This window comes from Pelodiscus sinensis, chromosome 2 (genome assembly GCF_049634645.1).
Source record: "Pelodiscus sinensis isolate JC-2024 chromosome 2, ASM4963464v1, whole genome shotgun sequence".
In the NCBI taxonomy this organism is placed as follows: Eukaryota; Metazoa; Chordata; order Testudines; family Trionychidae; genus Pelodiscus; species Pelodiscus sinensis.
Window position 1 is genome coordinate 60050902 of NC_134712.1, and position 22413 is coordinate 60073314.

Genomic DNA, 22413 nt, shown 5'->3' on the forward strand with positions numbered 1-22413 from the left:
CCTTCATCATATAATTATAGATCTGCATTCAGGGTCATGAGTCAGCTTTACCTTTGAAATTACTAACAGCAATGAAAGTTTAATAGTTGAGTTCAAATAATCAGAAACATTCTGTCTCAGGATCACAATTTGTAACAGTTATTGGTAAGGAGATTTAAAAGGCATTTACACATTTTCTCAGTGGCACTGTGATCAACTCAGAGCTTGACGGTCTGTCTGGAATTCTTTTACTCATATTTATATAGATAGATCATATGACAAAAATTATATTGTATGGTGGTGATAATTAGGCGTTGATAAATGTCTTTTTTCATGGTAGTAAATAAACCAAGAGGCCTGTAACCTTTATATAACTTAGTGGGATCACTTTTGCCTTACACTAATAGTTACAGCTATTAAGCGATTAATTCTTGTGCTGTCGTTTGGTTTCTAACTGTGGTTGCTGGCATTATTATTTATATTATACAGCAGGAGAATATTATCCAACACATCAAAGAAAGCAACCTATATTCATCTGAGCACTACCAGTATCATTATCTTAACCACCTTGTTGCAAGATACATAGGGTTAGAATCAAATGCATAATAATCCTCAGCTATTCCTTTGTTTTCTTGAATTTTAATGAATAAATGACATTTCTATTTACCTACATTCAAATATTAATGAATAGATCCACAGATAATTACGGATTTTTTTTCTAATTACACAAAATTGGCACTTCATAAATATCATATTGTGCTATTTTTTATAATTGAGCCAGTTTTCTCTTCATTTGAAAATTCACTAATTGCTACTAGACCCATAGGTTAAAGTATGGTTAAATAAAAAATAAACCATGCAAATGCCTTAAGGATATAGGAATTATTCTAGTGGCTCAAACTATGCTCCATCTAGTATCCTGTCCCTGGTAATGGTCAAAATAAGCAGATGCTTCACAAAAGTGTGGGAATCCTATAGTGAGCAGATGTAGAATACCAGTAATTATGTTAGGACTCATTCTTATCTATCAGAGACAGAGATTGGCTTAAGCCCTGTCAGAAGAGGTTTAACATCCCTTAAGCTAATTTTTTATAATTATAACAACTTTGGATATTCCTGCTATCCATATAATATCACTCTCTTTTTCAATCTTGCGAAGTTATTGGTTTCCAGGACTTCCTGTGGCAAAGAGTTCCACAGTTTAATTGCATGTTGTGTGAAAGAGTATTTATTTTTATCAATTTATATGTCCCATCTTTTGATTGTCTGGAGTATCCCCTTGTTCTTCTAATTTGATGGAAGAATAGAAGTTTTAAATCAACCTTGTCTACATTATTCTTCATTTTATACACCACTCATGTCCTGCAGGTCCATAAATTGATCATTCCAAGTGACACTCAGATTTAGAAAAAACAATCTGTGCAACTGTTCTTGCAATTCTTTGGCATATTAAAGTCCCCTTGATTGCAGGATATAGGAGAGATTCTAAGATCAGAAACCTGGGCCTGCATAATACTTAATTTTAATTTTGTAGAGTACAAATCCTTTGCATCTCACCGCCATAGGAATGTTGCACAGTTTTCTTAATATAGGCAGATCTGTCTATGTGAACTGCTGAAGTTTTCAGCCCTTGAAACAGAGAGATAAGCAGAAACTTTTAAAAGATCCATATGAAATAACAGGGGCATTTAACTATGGATTTAATTTCCATATATTGTGAAATTTATTTGGAGGGATAGATGGCAAAAGGAACTGGTAACATATTACCAAGTCATGCCTGTTATGTGGTTTATGTGAAATAAGTTGGTGGTTTCACTCCAGTTCTTAGGGGGATGTATCAATATCTCATGTAATGCCATCAGCATCTTCATTGGTTGTGCCAGCCTACAGGACCGGGGATTGAAGAAGTACGGAATCTGAACTAGTCACTTACCACACGGATGTTCCCTCCACATTAAGGCTGAGGCGGTTTAACAAGGCAGTGTTATATTTTCACAGTCCCTGCCACAGCTGTTCTGTGAACAGAGGAACTCAGATTCCAGGGAGTTGCCAGCAAGAGTAAGTCTCAGGTCCGACACTGGGTTCTCAAAGTACAAAGACATGCTACACAGGTATTGGTCAAACACAGGCAGTTTATTTTCTGACAGCTATCAGCCGTGCCCTTTAACTAAAAGAACAACATGATAGTAAAAGCGGCATTCTTACATCCCTTCTGCTAGCCGAGGAACCCCGTTTTGGCTGCGGATGAAATGGGAGACTGTCTCAGCTTCCGAGGCGCCGGTACCCAAAGCCCATTGGTGACATCCAAATTGCTGTGCTCTGGTGCAGCTTTAAATACAGCGTGTCTATCTTGTTTGGCAGTTTGGAAGTTTCCGGGGGTTACTCATCGCTTGTTACAGTATGGCTCAGCTGTACTGCTTGTCCTTTGACTTTGTTTACATGATTGCTATATTTAGGTAACAAAAGATTGTTATGTTCTCGCTCTTATCTACAATTTGTTCTTGCTACAATGGCGTATGTTCCTAGAGGCTTGCTTCTGGCTCATCAGTAGTAGAGAATGGGGTGGGCGGGAATAGGAAAAGGGGGAGAATGCATGCCTCACCACCCCTATACTTCACACGTACAGAGTTCTTCCGCAATTGTCCCCTATACAGGCCTACCAAACCAGTACCTTCAATGAATACAACATTCACTAGATAAAAATGGAATGTGTTGACTTCTCTCCCACCATTATACTATACCATTTTGGGGGGTTGATAAATATTCAAGGAGTATGTAACTGTGTGTGTACATGAGCAACTGTGTGGAACATCAGCCACTCTGAACCCTTTTGGTGGAGATACAAATGGATCAGTTGGCATATTTTTAGATATATGCGATCACACATGAATCCAAAAGAATCAACAGGTAAAAAATAAATTAAGTAGATTATAATTTCATGACAGAAAAATACTATTTTTTCTTAGAATTGTAATACTGTCCTGTCCACTGAAGAAATTTAATGAATTTTGTATGTTGTTTAACAAAAAAATGTTGCGGCTACCTTTTGTACTTAGAGCTAAACATATGTGGATGAGATCTTTTGGAAGATACATTCTTTGATGGAGTGTTTAGTTAACATTAATTTAGTGGTTGGTTATGGTACTAATTTTTGTACTAAGGCCAAATTCTTGTTTAAATTCAATGTGTTCCAGACAGGAAAGACTGACTCACTGAATATTAAAATGGAAGTGTTTGTTGAAAGAAATGATATCTCTCTAAATCTGCTCAATAATTCTTTTTCTAGTCTGATCGTGTATTTTTGAATACCGTCTAAGTAAACCTTTCATTTTTTAATTAATTTCCAAACACAACTTTGGAATTCTCTACATTTTATTTAAATGAAAAAAACTCTAAAGGGTATCTCTCTTACTGATATTAGCATCCATTATTTTCATGTGGCATTAGTTATAACATCAATCCTGATCAATTAGATCCAAACTGTGAATAATCCCCTTTTCCTTTACTTCTAAGCTACTTTGACTCCACTGACCTATTTTTTTCTGGACGTCTGCTGTTGCGCTTTTCCTTGTCTCGTAGGTCTTGTCTACAGTAAAGTTTTAGCCACCAAAGCAGCTGCACTTGTGTGGCCCCTCCCCACCCCAGCATACTCAGAATTCATATTTAGTACAACAAGATTTGCACCCATGCACTTTACCTTAATTTAAAAACAAAATATGCAGGGGGGTGGGAAACTTGGGTAATCATGGTGGACTTCAATTTGAGTGATATATTCTGGAAGTCTCATGCTGCCAGTATTGAAATACTCTTGGAATTTCTAATTATTATAGATACCAATTTCCTAACTCAAAGAGTGCTGTCTCCAACATGGGAGAATTCTATAAATTCATAAATGATCTGGAGAAAGGGGTAAGCAGTGAGGTCGTAAAGTTTGCAGATGATACTAAACTGTTTAGGATAGTCAAGACAGAAGCAGACTGTGAGGGACTCCAAAAAGATCTCACCAAACTGAGTGATTGGGCAACAAAATGGCAAATGAATTTTAATGTGGATAAGTGTAAAGTAATGCACATCGGGAAAAATAACCCCAACTATACGTACAGTATGATGGGGGCTAATCTGGCTATGACAAATCAGGAAAGAGATCTTGGAGTTATCGTGGATAGTTCTCTGAAAACTTCCACACAGTGTGCAGTGGTGGTCAAAAAGGCAAATAGTATGCTGGGAATTATTAAGAAAGGGATAGAAAATAAGACCCAGAATATCTTACTGCCCCTGTATAAAACTATGGTACGCCCACATCTTGAATACTGTGTACAGATGTGGTCTCCTCACCTCAAAAAAGATATTTGGCCTTGGAAAGGGTTCAGAAAAGGGCAACTAAAATGATTAGGGGTTTGGAACGGGTCCCATATGAGGAGAGGTTAAAGCGACTGGGACTCTTCAGTTTAGAAAAGAGGAGACTGAGGGGGGATATGATAGAGGTATATAAAATCATGAGTGGTGTGGAGAGGGTGGATAAAGAAAAGTTATTTATTAGTTCCCATAATAGAAGAACTAGAGGACACCAAATGAAAATAATGGGTAGCAGGTTTAAAACTAATAAAAGAAAGTTCTTCTTCACACAGCGTGTAGTCAACCTGTGGAACTCCTTGCCAGAGGAGGCTGTGAAGGCTAGGACTATAACAGAGTTTAAAGAAAAGCTAGATAATTTCCTGGAGGTTAGGTCCATAAAAGGCTATTAGCCAGGGGATAGAATTGGTATCCCTGACCTCTTTTTGTCAGAGGCTGGAGAGGGATGGCAGGAGACAAATCGCTTGATCATTGTCTTCAGTCCGCCCTCTCTGGGGCACCTGGTGCTGGCCACTGTCGGCAGACAGGATACTGGGCTAGATGGACCTTTGGTCTGACCCAGTATGGCCGTTCTTATGTTCTTATGTTATGTTCTATATTAGGCCACATCTTGACCAATAAATAGGGATCAATCACATACCTAAAAATTAATGGTAACTTACAAACATGTGATTATCATTTGACCACAAAGAGATTAAAGAGCAGGACAATAACATATATACCAGGTGCTTTAAAAAAAACTGATAAGGGAAGCAAAAGGACACAAGGAGATATCCATTTTCAGCAGAGGAAAGGACAATAAAAAAGAGAGGATTTTAAATATGTTGAGAATAAAAAGTCTCCTAATAATGGCTGGGGCCCATTACTAAATGGAAATTATAGAATTATTAATCATAATGCAGAAAAGGAAGAAGTGTTCAATACATATTTCTGTGCTGTAATTAGAGGGAAATATGATGTAGTCATATCATGTAATACTTTCTTCATTCCACTACTATTCTAGAATGATGTTAGACAGCAGTTACTAAAGTTCTAAATTTTTCTTACTAACCTGGATGAAAACATAAAATCATCAATGGGAAAGGTGATGACACACAAAGAGAGCAGTAGAGAGATCATTGGTAGAGAGATCTCGATTCCTTGATAAACTATGCACTGACAAAAAATATGCTTTTTACTATGGCTAAATGTAAATCTTACATCTAGCAACTAAGAATGTAGGTCTCACATATAGGGCACATATTTTTGACAGTGAAGGTAATTAACCATTGCAACAATTTACCTACTGTTGTGGTGGATTCTCTATTACTGACCACTTTTAAATCAAGATTAGCTGTTTTCTAAAAGTTGTACTCTATAAATTATTTTTGAAAAGTTCTGCAGTGTCTGTTGTTTAGGGAGTCAGTCTAGATTATTACAATGATACCTTTGGAATCTCTGACTCTATACACTGGCACAAACTGCACCAGTTTAAATTATGTCTACATCAAGAGTTGCATCTGTTTAGGGTGAAGTGCCCCAGTGTAAACTGTGTCTAAACTAGGTTGCACGGGTTTGACTTAGTAGGACTAGCATAAATTGTACTACATCACTGTAAATCATGTAGATTAGTAGGAGGTTGCATCCTTATTGAGTAAACAATACTAGTGCAAATAGCAATGCACCAATGTAAATCACATCTATACCAGAGGTTTGCACTGACACCGCTGCACCAGTGCGTAACATCCCATTGTAGTGAGGGCCTCAGTAACTCCACTGACATTGGCTATTCTAGACTTACACTTGTGTTACAGAACAGAATCTGACAACAGTTTTTTCCAAAACTTTAACAAAATATTTATGTAGTTCACAAAAGTTTTTTGTTTTATTTAGTTATATTTATTTTTCATCATTTTCCCATGTCTCCTTGCACTCTTTGTATAGTTTTCAAGTTTTTTCAATGTTTTGAAAAATATTTGATTCATGTTTATGTGAACCATTTTCATCCTATGAATCACTCACTAGTTCTAAATATTCACTGAAACTATGCCTCAATTATTCACATTTCTATTAACCTTTTAGCATAGTGATTTGTTACCTGGGTAGCATGGCATTATTTCTACTCTATGCCTGCATGGATATTATAAAGAGGAAGATATGAAGAAGTCACTTAGGGGGTTAACATCGTGTGAAAACGTATTTGTATGAGAATTCATGACACTGAGTGTAAATACATGGATTTCTCTCTCTCTCTCTCTTTCCATTAATTAAAAAAGTCATTTGTTTACATGTTGTAGGACAACAAATAAAAAGGGTTGTGATTACAACATACATGAATCATTATTTTTAACATGAATAAATCTTTGCTAATACTTTTTATTATTCACCCACCTTTATAGATTATTGTTATGCAGTATCTCAGCTGCTGCACCATTTCTCTGAAGATCTGCTATTTTAGAACCAGTTCTCCCCTTTGTTTCTGTCACGCAAGCAGGTGTCAGCAATCTAACAAATAACCAGTTCTCCTCAGGCTGCCTGACTCAGTGACTTCAGCACACAGTCAGCTCTTTGCAAAGCTACTTGATGCAAGTTCATTGTCTCGCTGGAATAGCACAGAATGAGTTAATTCACATAGGCATTTTGGACTTCTCTCTAAAAGTCAGAAACATGTTAGATTTTTGCTATCTTGAAATTCAAAAACCAGCATGATTAATCTGCTTAAGAATTGCCAATACATTATTTTCTTAGACCCAAGACTAAACTTGAGAATTATTAGGTTAAAAGAACCTTTGTTTGTTGTATATGACAAAGTTAGAACAGACTCAATATTACTTAAAATAAGATCGTTTTTACAGCCTTAACTACTGATAGAAGCTATAAACATGGTTCACATAATCCAGCTCATTCAGGATCATCACATTGATTTTGTTTTGCATGGACTGTGAATCCATAAAACAAGGAATAGATTACACTCATCCATATGTATGATGTTTTCTATCTTTAAAAGATGTAAAAATGGTAATATAAAAAGTTTCATTTAGGGCCAATCCAAAGCCCAGTGAAGCCAATGGAAAGGTTTGGATGTCTAATTTAAAGAATCATATTTGAAAATTGGAATAGTTGTAACTGATTTGAAATAACTTGGAATTCCTGCCTTTCTCAAGCAATTCAGAATGATAATTTCTAAAATAATAAAACAACCAGCCAAATAAACAAGAACATTTTACACTTTATAAATTCATGCCTACAACATAGATATTCTAGATGGTCTTAAGACAATTGCTGCACATGAATCCCATGAAAATCAGGCTACTTCAAGGTATCTCCGGGTAAGCATTCAAAAATTAAAACACCCAAGACCCTGCTCTAATCATTTTTTAAAATTATGGTGCTGGACTACAATTTTCAAATACAGTTCCCCTGAAGAACACATCAAAACCCCACATTTATTTGAAAGCTCAAATCAGAAAAGCTGACTCCTTCAAAGGAAAAAATACTTGTTATATTTTGGTCAGTGGAAAAGACTTAAACATTTAACTCAGAGAGAAACTATTTACTTATTCTAAAGAGCAGACTTTTCTGATCAGGCTCTCAACCTCAACTACTCTGAAAATGTCAACAAATTGGCAATCGTTTGTCCTGAACTGCAAATGAGATTTTAAGTTAGTTACTCAATAGGCTCAGAAAAATGACCCTTTACCAACTTGGAGCAAAAGTTTTGGCCTTTCATGGCAATCTTCATATCAACGTAGAAAATTGACTGTATAAACACCATTTTAGTTCAGGGTCAGAATTGGATGCTATTTTTTCCATTTAGTGGAAGTTTTGTCAGAACAGGCTAGACAAACAAGGTAGTCATTCTGTCCAGAGCACCTAGTATTGGTCACTGTTGGAAGGCAGGATACTGGGCTCGATTGGCCTTCGGTGTGGAAATACTTAATCAAGTCTCTGGGGGTATGTCTAGATTACATGCCTCTGCCAACAGAGGCATGTAAAACAGGCTACCCGACATAGTCAATAAAGCCGGGATTTAAATATCCCTGGCTTCATTAAAATAAAATTGGCCGCCGCGCTGTGCCGGCTCAGCTGATCTTCGGCACAGCGCGCAAGTCAAGACATGAATGGGTCGACAAGGAAAGCCTTTGTCGACCACTCCTGTAAACCTTGTTTCACGAGGCATAAGGGAGTGGTCGACAAAGGCTTCCCTTGTCGACCGATCTGCATCTTGACTCATGCGCTGTGCCGACGAGCAGCTGAGCCGGCACATCTTGACGGCCATTTTTATTTTAATGAAGCCAGGGATATTTAAATCCTGGCTTCATTGACTATGTCGGGTAGCCTATTTTACATCCTTCTGTCGGCAGAGGCATGTAATCTAGACATACGTTGAGTGACAGGAGGGACTAGATTAGCTTTTGAGGCCTCTTCCAGCCCTACATTTCTATGACTCTATGATTTTAGTCTATGAGTTCATTGATTTCAAAAAGGACTATTAATTGAGTAAGGTATTAGTCAACAGGAGTAATGTTATCAGATCTGGCCAAAACTATTTAATTTAATAATAATTTCGTTAATAAGGTTTGATTCTGTTTCCTTTACTCAGATTGATTATTCCCCTTACTTACGTGTAGTCCTAGTAGGATTTGTTCCAGAGGACTGTCCTTACTCTGTCTGAATAAAATTAGAAGAATCAGGGCATTACTAAAAGGTTACCAGATTTTTAAAATTAGCAGTTTCAAGCACACTGTAGAGAATGAGTAATTTGTTCATTTTATAACTATAGCTCTTTAAATCATAAACCACTACTATTTTAAACTTCTAACATTGCAAAACCATGTTCTAAAGTGTCCCGAGTCTCTGTTTGCCAGAAGCTGTTAATTCCCTCTGGAGCCCCTAGCTTTGGCCACTATTAGTAGACAGGATACTGGGTTAGATGGACCTTTGGTCTGACCCATTATGACCATTCTTATGTTCTTATGTAAATATTTGAGAATATTTTCCTTAAATTCAGCCTAATTCCTAATTTTTAAAGTAATTTCTTTGAATTTATTATATATATTTTTCTCCCCCTCATGTTGCATTTTTTCTTTAGAAAAATCTGTTTGTAATTGTAACAAGGCTCTACAGGTGTATGTATATCGTGGTCTAATAATGGCATGCTTTGGCGTTTTAGGGCACTCTTCCTTCTGCTTCATGATCAACAATTGTCAAGATACGTCATTATGTTAGATCAAATTACACACATCTTTTTTAATGCTTTAATCTTGAACTCATTTCAGATAAATCAATGTGGAAACAGAAAATTGCATACAATATCTGATTGACTGCACTACAAGTTCAAGAATAGCCTACAGAGTTCTTAGATTGTGTTGATATCATTAATCAGTGCTGTGTCCAGTTTCAGAAGTGTGGTTCTTCTCAGGAAGTTTAAACCACAGAAAATTATTTATTTACCATATACCTGATTTCAGCCAGTTGCAAGCTATGGTTTTCTTCTAAGTACTACAGAGCAATTTGTAAAGCTTGAACCTCCAGCTTCTAAAGCACTTAAGAGAATTTGGGCCGATCCTCACCTTTTGTGGTGAAGAAGTGACACCAGCTCACTAATCTTGAATGCACCAACGCCTGCTGGCTGAGCAGAATTGCCTCTGTCCCAAGGTTGCATTCTCTAGGAAAGACTTTCAAGAATTCGGACAAAATTACTATGATTACAGGATGCTTGTTATCTACTCTGAATCTGTCATCTCTGGACCATCCCTCTAAGTGCTTCCTTAATAAGAATGCTCCATCTGAGACAGCAAATCCTGCCAGCCTCCAAACAAAATGACTCAGGATTATGGTTGAAGCCAATACATGATGCACCACAGACACTACATATGTCACCACCTAATGCCAGAGATGGACCAAACATGCTGGGGACCTTCTCTAGCTCTAGATTCAATGAAGTCAACAAAACTAGCCTTGTAAATCCTAAAGCTCCATGAGGCAATAGGGTTTTCCTCCAATCCTAGGGTAGTCAAGAACTACAAAACCACAAATGGTGAGACAGCACCTGTGGGTCTCGACTGATGGCACTAGCGCCCAGAATCTGTTGCCCTGAAATCAAAGCAAAGCATCAGCAATGCTGTCGCAGTTCTCCCCTCCCCCGGCTCGACTGAATTGCCAATCACACCACAAAACAAACCAAAGCCGGGGAGGCCTTGGGGTTAAAGTGCCAGCCACCGCCGGCCGGGTGGGGTCCGGGCCCTCCTTCACTCCCGAACCCCGGCCTAGGGCCCTAACACTGGGAGCTGTAACTCCCAGTGGAAGCAGGTGGGGCTTGCCCCTAAACTCGCCTGCTCATGGGCTCCGCGACCCTCCCTGGGCCTCTCAACCCCGCCGGCGGCGGACTCACCCCGGGGTGAACCGCTCGAGCCCTCCGCCCTCCGGTTCTTCTCCCCACCCAGTACCTACCCCTATGTTCCTCCCCTGTTCCCCTTCCTCCCCTTGCTGGTCCCTCCAGCCTCTTTTATGCTCCCCTTGAGCGGTTCCCCCGCCTTCCGGGTTCCCGGCGGCCATTTTGCTCGTCACGCCGGTGACGTCAGCCGACGTCATCATTGGGCGCTGCGGCACGCCATCTTCCCTGCCCTCGGACCGGCCAGCCGTAGTCTTCCCCGGCCCCTGCCTGCCTCTAGTCCAGACCGGGGGGGGGGGTTCTCCGGGGCTGCCGCCGCAGACCCGGCGATTCTAATAGCCCCGGGCGGTCCTTCCGCCTGCGGCTGGTGGCGGGGTTGCTCCACCCCGTCACAAATGCCCTTATCAACACCAGAAATAGGTATTGCCCAGAAAAGAATGCTAAAACTAAAGGCAATGAAATACAAATGCCCTTATTAACTACATTGCCTGTAGCAACGATGTTAACTGTCAATTAAAATGTGAATCACTGCTTGCTTGTTGTCCCAGAAATTAACCCACTTATTTCCAAATTACTCATCCCAAACACTGGCTGGAACCAGCATCAGAAAGCACTTGGGAAAAATAAAATGCCTTGGCATGCCCACTCCTTAGGCCACCTCCGTATACACCAATTCCCTTGGAAATACACTCCAAATGGGATTCATCCATAGACATCAGATTGCACTTGAAGCTCTATCATCAACATCCAGTAAACCAGCCAGATTGATAACCCAGTAAACTATAACAGAAAATGTTTCCTGGCCTCTGTCGGCAGACAGGATACTGGGCTCGATAGATCTTTGGTCTACCCCAGTATGGCCGTTCTTATGCTCGTACCTCCAAATCTTTCTTTTTTTCCCTTAGTCACCCTGACAAAATGATGTCTTGACTCCACAGGTAGCAACTGCCAAGGGAGCATAAAAGGTTCAATCCAATGTTGGCACATTCAAAGTGTAGGCAACTTGTGATAATCTGTACCCATGTTAGCATAACTTTCCTACAATCTTTGGTTATATTTATCATCATCCTAACATTATTTAACTTTATACTGAATAGCCATGATACACTCTGCATTCTATCAAATTTAGTTCCCAAATGCATTAATTTCTTTTCTGGGGATTACATTATTGTGAGGGTAATGGAAAGCACAAGTATTCTGTCTTCTCCTAAAATGCTGTCTGTCGGTGGGTGTATTCACCTGCCTTGAAAACAGGAATTAATTGAGACTTTGAACTGGTTGGTGCAAGTCCGTTTCCCTCCCCACTCCCACATCCAGTGTTGAGCCAAACCTTTCAAATGCTAAATATGATAAGTAATAACCCACAGGCATGGGCTTGACAAAACAGCAATATACTTCAAACTGAAAATCTAATAAATTAAAATCTTGAACTGGAAGTAACCAGGGATAAAGAGGGAATAATCAAAATTCAGATTAAAAATGGCATTTTGTTAATTGTGCTCTTAGGTTGCGTTTTTAAACCACCAGTAAGTACTGCATTCAATAGAGAGTACCAAACTGAACACAACTGAGGGTCAAAATATTGCTGTTCACCTAGGGCAAAATAAATGGTAGATAATCCTGTATTCTACTTTAGCTTTTTTAGGTAGCACACCCAGATGGAAAAGCTATAGGTCCAACATTGGTAAAACAGTCCAACTATGTTTTCACATGTCACCTCCACCTGAATCTTTTTACAAACTATTCCTTTCATCCTTAAATGAATTTCAAGTTTTCTGCCCATACCTAAAATTGTTGTCCCTTGGGATCTGAAAACCTTCCAAAAATCTCTTCCACGAATAAATCTGTCTTGTTCAGATAATCCCATAACAAGGTCCTTAACAGCTCTAATTTAGCTGAAGATGGAGGATCCCTTCCCCACCCCTGCCATTGCTGCTTCTTTCCATGATTGCTGGTGGAGTTCTGTGCACAGGATAACCACTTTGCTTTTTATCAGACAGACCCTTTTCTCTACCCTCACAGAAACTACAGGAATCATGTTGGCCTTTATATTTCTTACACTACACCAGTCTTTGTATTTTCAAGAGGAGCAAAAACATTCCCTTATGTTAAATACAAAACAGACATTAGACATGATATCCCCTTTTGAAATCTGTGCTTTTGGTACAGGTAGCCCACTCTCTGTGTAACATGTTGGATTGGATGGCATGGATTCTGTTGAATTCTACATGTATTCGATCCATAGATGCTGATCCTTCTGAAATTGGGGCAAGTTTGGCTCCTTTGCTGCCCTTAGCCTAAACACCTCATCATATTTCAGCCATACCCTGCCTCCCATGTGTCATGTGCTGCTGATAAGCACATCTAAATATTTGAGAAGAGAGACACTCCCACTTGGGTTCCTTTTGTCCATCACATCTGTACATATATGTAAGGCTGCAGTCCAGTTCTCAGTTATTGTCCTAGTCTCCTTGGCCTTGCTGGGTTTGTCTCCTTCCTTCTTCCATCCATAACCTTCACTTGATTTTCCCAACACAAAATAGTGAACACATCCACATATTCTTCTCAAACTTTAACAACCTTAGAAAATTGGGCTCTACTTCATCTATTAGTTCTCACATATATCCCTATAGCATCAGGACGCTCCCTCCCTTCTCTCCCGCCCCTCCCCCCAGCTTCTTTTAGCCAATTGCTTCCACCCTCCTGAGCTCCTCGGAGGACAGTAGGTTCCTTTTTAAATCTGGTGGTATATTTAGGAACACATCATGCCCCAAATGACATAGCATGACCTTTACATACGTAGCAGCACAGGAACAAGAGGAGCATTTCCTAATATTGTGGCTGAAAAGCTTGAAGGAAAAGCAGCCTGCTCTTCCAAATACTCTAAAAGGAGATGGAGATTAGACGGTCACAAAGTAACTCTGCAAGAGCCCCAAAAGGGAAGGATATAGCCAATAGTCAGGAGAGTATGTGTTCCCTGTTGGAGCAAAAAAACCAGACTGTGGTATAGGTAGCAATGTTTGGGGAGGGAGGGAGGGACAAAAATAGGGAGGGAAGAAAGTTGAGTGATGAAACTCAGTGGTTTAATTCAGAATAGTGCTCAAGAGTGAGCAGATTTCAGATTCAGTGTCTTCTGAAAACAACTACTTTCTAGGGGACAGATTGTCTGTGGCCATTGCATGGGGTGAGGTTTAGGCTTCAAGAAACCTCCCTTCTACACAAGGACCAGGGACAAGTACAGCCCTTGATCATACTTTATGTTTCCAGGATTGGACCTGACTATAAAGAGGACAGGCAGAGACGAGAGGATTCCCCCATACAGCTAATATATTGCAGACTAGCCAGGCATGCAAAGGGAAGCAAGCTGCAACAACAAGCATATTTGCCTTCCACACACAGAAACTCAGGGTCTGTGCCTCTATGGGGCAAAATTTCTCCCCTAGGCTTTGTGACTTTCACCAACTCCTGGCAACTGCACAATGAAAAAGATGTAGAAGGGACACCATAAATTTAGTGAAACATGCTGACTCAGATAATATTCTCCTTATTTTTCACTATCAGCTAATGAAAAGCATGGTTCAATTCTCTATAAAAACACAAATCACCCTTATGTTACCAAATCTAAGCTGAATTCATTTTAACTGTCCCTTGCTCTAGATTGAAAACGTAAGACACACACACTCAGTTTGAGGTTGTATGTTAAAGGTGTCACCCTGAGGGAACAGTTTCATTGGTATTCCTTTCCAGAAGTGGGAATACAATTATATTAGTCTCACAGAGAAGAAATTGATCCTAAAATCTTCAATAATACTTTCTCACTTGAAGAGAGAGGGGAACAGGAAGACACAAAACTGCTTTGAAGATTGGTAGCTGCCAAGAACATTTAGTACTTAAGCCAGGAAGCTACTCTACAAAGGGGCAAGAATGCTGACTACTTGAGAGGAAAGTGGGGAAAAATCTTATGTGAGAGGTGCCCTCAAAGCCGAGGGTCCAGCGATAGGGGTGCCCTCCTTATCTGGGTCTTTCCTCTCAGATTTATTTTCTTCTCTTTATTGACTTCTGAATTGCTTTTATCCTCTTCATCTTGGCTTCATACTTTCAAGAAAGCAGCTGCTTGAGAAATAACAGACAACGAAGAACACTGACCTGCATTCTCAACCCAGGAGAGAGACCTATGGTTTTCTTCCTGAAACCAGCATCTCCCATCAAAGTCATTGCTGATAGCACTGACTGGAATTTTCCATACGATGACTGAATTTCTTATTGGAAATGTAGAAGATACATGCATTGTAACAGAACACTGATATTTCTACACGTCATCATAGAGATATACATATATCAAGGGTATTATTGTGTTATGACATCATGTCTGACATAAAATTCAGCCCAATATCATATATAAAATGGATAATGGTGGCTTTATATTCAATCTATAAATCTTCATCACTCAGGGCCTGATCCAACTCAGGGCCTGATCCAAACTAGCTCATGGCTTATGAGCCTTTCAAAAAGCTCAGAGAAATAGGCTTTTTTATTAATTTAAATTGGCAAAAGACTTATGCTGGCATAAAAATGGAAGACTAAAGTGTTGAATCAGGCTTCCAAATTTTTCCTTTCTATTCCTACTTTTATCAAACTTTAGTACATTCATTATTTATTTAAGAGTCCATTAAAACAAATGGATTTTTTCCAGTCTAAACAATTTTTTAAAACTTTTCAGCTTTTTTCTGCAGTCTAGGTTTATCAACAGCTTATCCAAGCTACCTGTATCTACTCAGAGCTGAACTTCTTTAGTGGACTGCATAGTTAATACTGTGATGTTTTAATACATTTGTAATTAAATTTTGAGCTGACATAACTGGAACAAAAGGTCTCTCACATACAAAAAGGTAATGATTGCAAGACCTTAAATAACAACACAGCAATAATGGCATTTTTTTAACTTTCTGATCTAAAAATAGAGACCTCTTTGTTCCGTGTTTACACTTAAATGACATTGAAAGGTTCAAATTAATAAAAATAATAGATTACATTGACAGACCTAATATATCATTTCTATAATGTAAGAATTACCCATTTCAGAAACAAAATATTCACCTCAGTTTCATTGTATATGTGAACATTGATAACTGGGTAATCTACACAGAGCTTTACCTGAATAGGGGAGTTATAAGAGTAGACATCTGTTTTTTAAAAATAATTATTTTACTATTGGTAGCAATTTTAAAGTGGCACATGATTTTTAAATTAAATCACATTAAATGCCTTTTTATTTATTCTGTATCAAACCTTATTTTATTTGTCATCTTGCCAGCATGATATCATCCAGGTTGAAGAGGGATGCTAATGCTATTTATATTATGCTGCACTGTCCTCTAATTGACCTTGTTTGTGCAATGGAATGGCTGCTTTTCTCAAGCTGCCAGCCCTTTATTGCTGCATTTTGACCATGCACTAGTGGCTCTTTGTGCTGCTGTTGAGTTCAGGAATCAATACTGCATTCCCCATAGCCAATAAAAGAAGCTGACAGCATGAATTAACTGAGCGTAGCCAGTTGCATGGAGGGCCATTGTCTTTAAGGAAAATCCAGACGATTACAAACCTCCATCACTTAGTGGAAATTTTAATGCAAAGCGCAAGGTTGCTGTAATTAAATTTTGGCCTGCTGCTCTGACACACTCCCCTTTGCTACTGCTTCATGGAGTCCAAGCTATTAATGGCTGCAAACCAAAACACACAGGGAGACAAAGGCAAATACTCAGTCACACAGAAGTAACAGTTACTTTTTCGTTTAACTGTAGCTTTTAGTGTTTGCTGAAATGGGGAGGCACCCTTTTTTCTCATTGAACTAATCCATATAAAATGAGCCAAACCTAAGCTAAAAATCAGCTTGTCGTGTCCCCACACCTAGGAAGGAAGAACATGGGGCAAAGCTGAAAACGTATCTATAGAATATAATGACCTATATCCCTTAGAGTTATTCAATTGGTTGATAGGTGATGTTTCAGAACAGTGCTTACTATAATGGACTATTACAAAAAAAAGTATACACAAAGGGGGTGAGCTGATTAAGCTATTAAATTTAATAGTAGAATTTCTGCCACAAAGAGAATAATTGAAATGTCTTTTTATTTTTATACAAATAGGTTTTACTTAAGGTGTGCATTGATACTGCAAACTGTAGTTCCATGTTACAGGCAATATTGTTGATTCAAATGGATTCAAGTTCAATTATTCAAAGGGCAGTGTATTATATTCAAACCATTTAACTCAAGCTTTTAACTTGTTTTTTCAGTTGACTGTGGTAGATGAGATTATCTGCTATGTAACATTTTTAGAGCAATGACACTAAAGTTTTTTTCAGATCACTACTCTCTGTAAACAGGTAGAACCTGAAATTGTGGACTCCCAGTGGTTTCTCTCTACACTGTAAATGTAAGAGATAAATAACTGAAGGGAAGCTGGTAAAGCTTAAAAGCTGCTCTTAGTCATACTCAATATGAAACTACGTAATAGGAACCTGGACTCTTTATATACTCCTAGTTACAATTAAACCAACCAGTGGACAGATGTTGAGACAAATTCAACCTTTAGTAGTTCCTTCCATTGCCTTTATTAAAATTCATACCTTGTATTTATAGAGAACCTTTCATCCCAGGATCTCAGAGCACTTCATGTGTAATAATTCAGTCTTTTTAACACCCCTCAGGAAGGCATTACCTTATTTTACAGATGGGAAAACTGAGGGATGAAATAATTTTATGCTAGAAATAAAACCTGTAACTCGATTCCCAATCACAATCTCCAAGTGTAAGACCACACCTCTTCCCTATTATATACAAATATAAGATTCATCGTAAATATTTAGGGGGGGTTAACCTTATATTAAACATTAAAGTCTATATGTTGCACTAAAAATATGCTGGGGGACCTGAGAAGGTTGTGTGATGGGAAAACACTACAATGTGGGTGTGTTCCATTCCACTATGCCGTCACGAGCATTCTGCACACACCAGATACATGTGAAATAGTGATAGAAATGTAGCCGTGTTAGTCTGGTGTAGCTGAAACAAAAAACAGGACTATGTAGCACTATAAAGACTAACAAGATGATTTATTAGGTGATGAGCTTTCGTGGGCCAGACCCACTTCCTCAGATCAAATAGTGGAAGAAAATTGTCACAACCATATATACCAAAGGATATAATTTTAAAAAATGAACACATATGAAAAGGACAAATCAAATTTCAGAACAGAAAAGGGATTGTGTGGGGAGGTAAATGTCTGTGAACTAATGATATTAGAGGTGATAATTGGGGAAGCTATCTTTGTAATGGGTAAGATAATTAATGTCTTTGTTTAAACTTAGGCGTAAAGTGTCAAATTTAAGCATGAATGACAGTTCAGAGGATTCTCTTTCAAGTGTGGTCTTAAAAGGTCTTTGAAGCAGGATGCAAGTAATTAAGTTGTTGAGACAATGTCCTTTCTGGTTGAAATGGCAAGATACTGTTTTATCTTTGTGATCCTGTCTGATATCTGTTTTGTGGGCATTTATTCTTTGGCGAAGTATCTGAGACGTTTGTCCAATGTACATAGCAGACACATGATAGCATAAATTATATTTCTGGATGATCAGGAATATGTGTTCTTGATCTTATAACTCACTTGGTTAGGTCCAATAATGGTATCAGCAGAGTGAATATGGGGACAAAGCTGGCAACGGGGTTTGTTGCAAGGGAAGGTACCAGGGTTGGTATTAGTGCTACATAGTCCTGTTTTTTGTTTCAGATACCTGTGAGTAATACTAACTCACTAACAGTATGTGAACGACAAAAAGGAGAAAAGGTAGGGGCTGTTTCCTAGAAAACAGCACAAATCAGACCCTGAGATAGATGCTGGATCTAGGGGGTGCAAAGGGTGTTGCAACACCCCCTGACTTGAAGGAGTTTCCATTCTATACAGAGATTACAATTTGGTTCAATGGCAGTCAGCCTCCCCTTGCCCCCACTATAAAAACTATTCTACATCCCCTGTAACTATAGATAATGTTATAAGAGTGCAGGCAGTAAAAGAACCACTGGCAGCATTGAGTCTGGGGCTTATGTGGAAGCCAAGTGGAAACGTGTGTATATCCTCAATTGTTACCCATGACTCCTCAGTCTATACATCTGTTGTTTTGCATTCCACAACTCTTCTACCTGCTAGCTCTTTTGCAGAAACAAGATGGCAGATGTGGAGCAATTGCTCTTTCCCAGAAGTCACTGATATAGTCTCTCCTCAAAAGACTGATCTCTGCTTCCATGTGCCTTTAGGCAGGGTGGGCAGGTATGACCCTGAATTCTTTGGTGATATTAAAAGGTTAAAGAATCTGTGATTTAGTTTTAATTAGATTATACTGCAGTACAGAGGCGGGCAACCTGCAGCCCAAGGGCCACATGTGGCTCATCAGGCTTCTGTGTGTGTCCCATGAGATATTTTATTTACCATTTTGCCATTATGCACAGGGTTGCCAGATTCTGCTGCTTTCTCTCAACTATTACTAAAGTGACATGCACATAGAGCCAGGGCACGTGACATGAGGTGCATGCTGATTGCACACAATATTGACTGCAAAAGCCATGCATCCCCTCTGCAACCAATCACAGAATAGAATAGAATACTAGAACTGGAAGGGACCTTGAGAGGTCCAGTTCCCTACACTGCCTGCAAGCACCAAGCACCGTCTAGATCATCACTGAGATTTTTTTTAACTTACTCTTAAATATCCCTGACAGTTAATAAGTTTTCCCTCCTCCTTGTAGCACCCTTTCAGGTGCTTGAAAACTGTTATGTCCCCTCTCAGTCTTCTCTTTTCCAAACTAAACTAAACTAAACTAACCCAATTCTTTCAGGCTACGTCTAGATTGAATTGCTTTTCTGGGATACCGGGAAGGAATACATTTGCTTTTCAAAAATTTTTTCGAAAAAGTGGACATATTCTTTCACCCTCCCTATAAACCTCGTTCTGCAATGCATAAGGGATGTGTCAAAAGAGCACTTTTTCTGAAATTTGGTGCAGTGTAGATGAGCTAAATTTCAGAAAAGCCTCTTCTGAAAGTAAATTAGAAACAGATACATAATTTGTGTACCACAAATTGTGTATCTTTTTCCGATTTAACACTGCAGTCCACATGTAGCCTCAGTCTTCCCTCACATCTCATGTTTTCTAGATCTTTAATCATTTTTGTTACTCTTCTATGGACCTTCTCCAATTTTTCCACATTGTTCCTGAAGTGTGGTGCCCAGAACTAGACACAATGTACCAACTAAGGCCTAATCAATGCAGAGTAGAGCAGAAGAATGCTTCTCATATCTTGCTAAGAACACTCCTGTTAATGCATCCCAGAATGCAACACTGTCGCAATCAAAGTAGTGCTATGGTTCAATTGGCATACCCCGCAAATCCTAGATATGCAATTGTAGTTAGCAAAACTATTCTTTCCCAGGAGACTATCTTGATTACGACAATCTTATGGCCGACTAAGATGAAGAAAGGCCACTCTTGTTACTCCTGTAACACAGTAGCCTAGGTTACCCATTGCTGCTGTAGTACATTTGATTATTTATTTAACATCATCTTGAGCATAGCCAGAAAGCTAGAACTAACAGCAGAAATAATGATAAAAGACTAGCATGTAATACCAGTCTGTGATATTGTAATATGGTGACATTGAGAAGCAAGTGTCTATACAACAGAACATTGATACAACTAAGCAGATAAAAGCATATGAAAAAAACAGAGTAAGAGAATGACAATAAGCAGAATAAGGTAAGACAGTCGGGGGTAGGCAAGGAATTTGATTCCCATTTATGAGAACTGACCATGGGTCTGATTCATTTCCAACTGATATGAATCGAAAAATTCCAGTTGAGGTCCATGGGAGCGGATTAGGGCCCTGTGTGAGATTTTTATGTCGTGCCTATCATCACAATATCTAATGCTGCTTAAGCTGTTCAGTGAAAATATTTTAAACATTTTGAACTATTAGCCAATTTCTACTCTCAGATACTAGGACATTTTTCCCATTGACTTCAATGAGAGCTGTTGCATTTGTTTTATTGAGGGCAGAGTATGGCACTCCGGCTGTTGAAAAGCACCATCAGACACAAATGATAAAAAGTTTAGACTATCCACAGTAGCTTATTTTTCCACCTAACTCATTAATGAGCTTGAAAATGCCTTTTAGACTTTGTAAAAAATGTTGACAACTAGAAAGTTTGGCACTGTTAGCAAGACCCAGTTTTCAGGAAGAAAACAAGGCCAGAGCACATTTAATTTTCCTTTGAAAATAAGAAGTTACTTGGATTAAAAACAAAAAGTGATATGGAAGGAAGGTATACCTAATTTGCATTTTTCAGTTCAAAGGAAATATTGCTTTGATACTATTGTGGTATATTTACAGTACACCAAAGTCCTCCTAGAAATGAATGTTTATTAAAATTCCATTCCCCTTTTTCATCATTTCCTCGCATTTTTCTTCCAATCACAGTATTAGGTGATGAGGCTATTACAGCTGAACTTCAATTATGAGAACATTTACCACTAAGTAACTCATTGCTACCATTAAAGAAGAGTAAATTTACACAGTAAATAAAACATAATTATTTTATAAATATCGGTACTGAACAATAAATTACATACACACCATATAACACAATATAGGCATTCTCATGGTATGTCTCCATTGGTGGTTATGTCAATGAGTGTACTTACATGTATTACAGCTATTCAAACTCGTCCTCATTTGTGAATCAGGAATAAATTAGAAATCTCTAATCTGGGCAATATCAAAAGATTTGTTTATTGTCCTTTATTTCTTTTGAGTTTCTTACAGTTAATAAAATACGAAGTGATTGTTGCCTTACGGACAGATTACATTATAGTTTTATATTTATATTCCACTAGTGCACAGAGGTCCCTATCTGAACTTTATCTAAAACTGTGAGGTGCTGTATACATACATCTAAGGGCAGTTCCTACCTTCAAAATTTTAGAATATAAGACAAATAATGTACAATGACTGGGTGGAGAAGGATCTAACTAAATACATGCAGTATAATTAAATAATTATACACCTGCATAATTAGAAAGTGTCAGTAAACCCTATCTGCCCCTCAACACATCAGCAGTTGGCTACTTGTGCCAAAGGTAGGGTTTAAGAGATTTGAACAAAAAAGAGTGCTGTGAGCTTATGGACTAGCTCAGAGACAGCTTTCAGTGAGTCAAGGTTAGCTTTGAAGAAGGCATGGAAACATTTGAGAGAATGAGACATATAAGTTTCTATCTCCAGAGCCAACCAGCTCAATTTAATAGTGATTTATTGATTTCTGTATCTGAATCCAGTTTCTGTAGGCCCTGCCCAAACTGGAGAGTATTCACATTTATGATGACTGTTATTTGTATTCTTGCAATTCTGAGAGGCCCCAACCAAGCTCAAGGACTTCTTGTGCTAGGCACCTTGTACACACAAAGTAAGAGTCAGTCCCTGCCCTACAGAACTTTTAGTTAAATACTCAGGAAGAAAACCCTATGTATGTCAAACAGATCTTTTTAAAACCATTGAACCCCATATTTTAAAAGCATTTTAAGCCCACATTGAACTCTATCTTTTAAAGCATTTTAGATCATATAAAGGGATCACTTCACCATGTGGTAGCTATACTGTGTC

The 22413-nt window shown here is 38.5% G+C and overlaps 1 long non-coding RNA gene across 1 annotated transcript; it reads right to left on the reverse strand.

Annotated features, from left to right (window-relative positions):
* Positions 1-822: 822 nt before the first annotated feature.
* Positions 823-10938, reverse strand: LOC142826717 (uncharacterized). Its single transcript, XR_012900926.1, has 5 exons — positions 10765-10938; positions 9885-9989; positions 8937-8982; positions 6703-6913; positions 823-2425 (listed from the first exon to the last, which is right to left on the reverse strand). It is a non-coding gene; the product is annotated as an uncharacterized LOC142826717 (long non-coding RNA).
* Positions 10939-22413: the final 11475 nt, after the last annotated feature.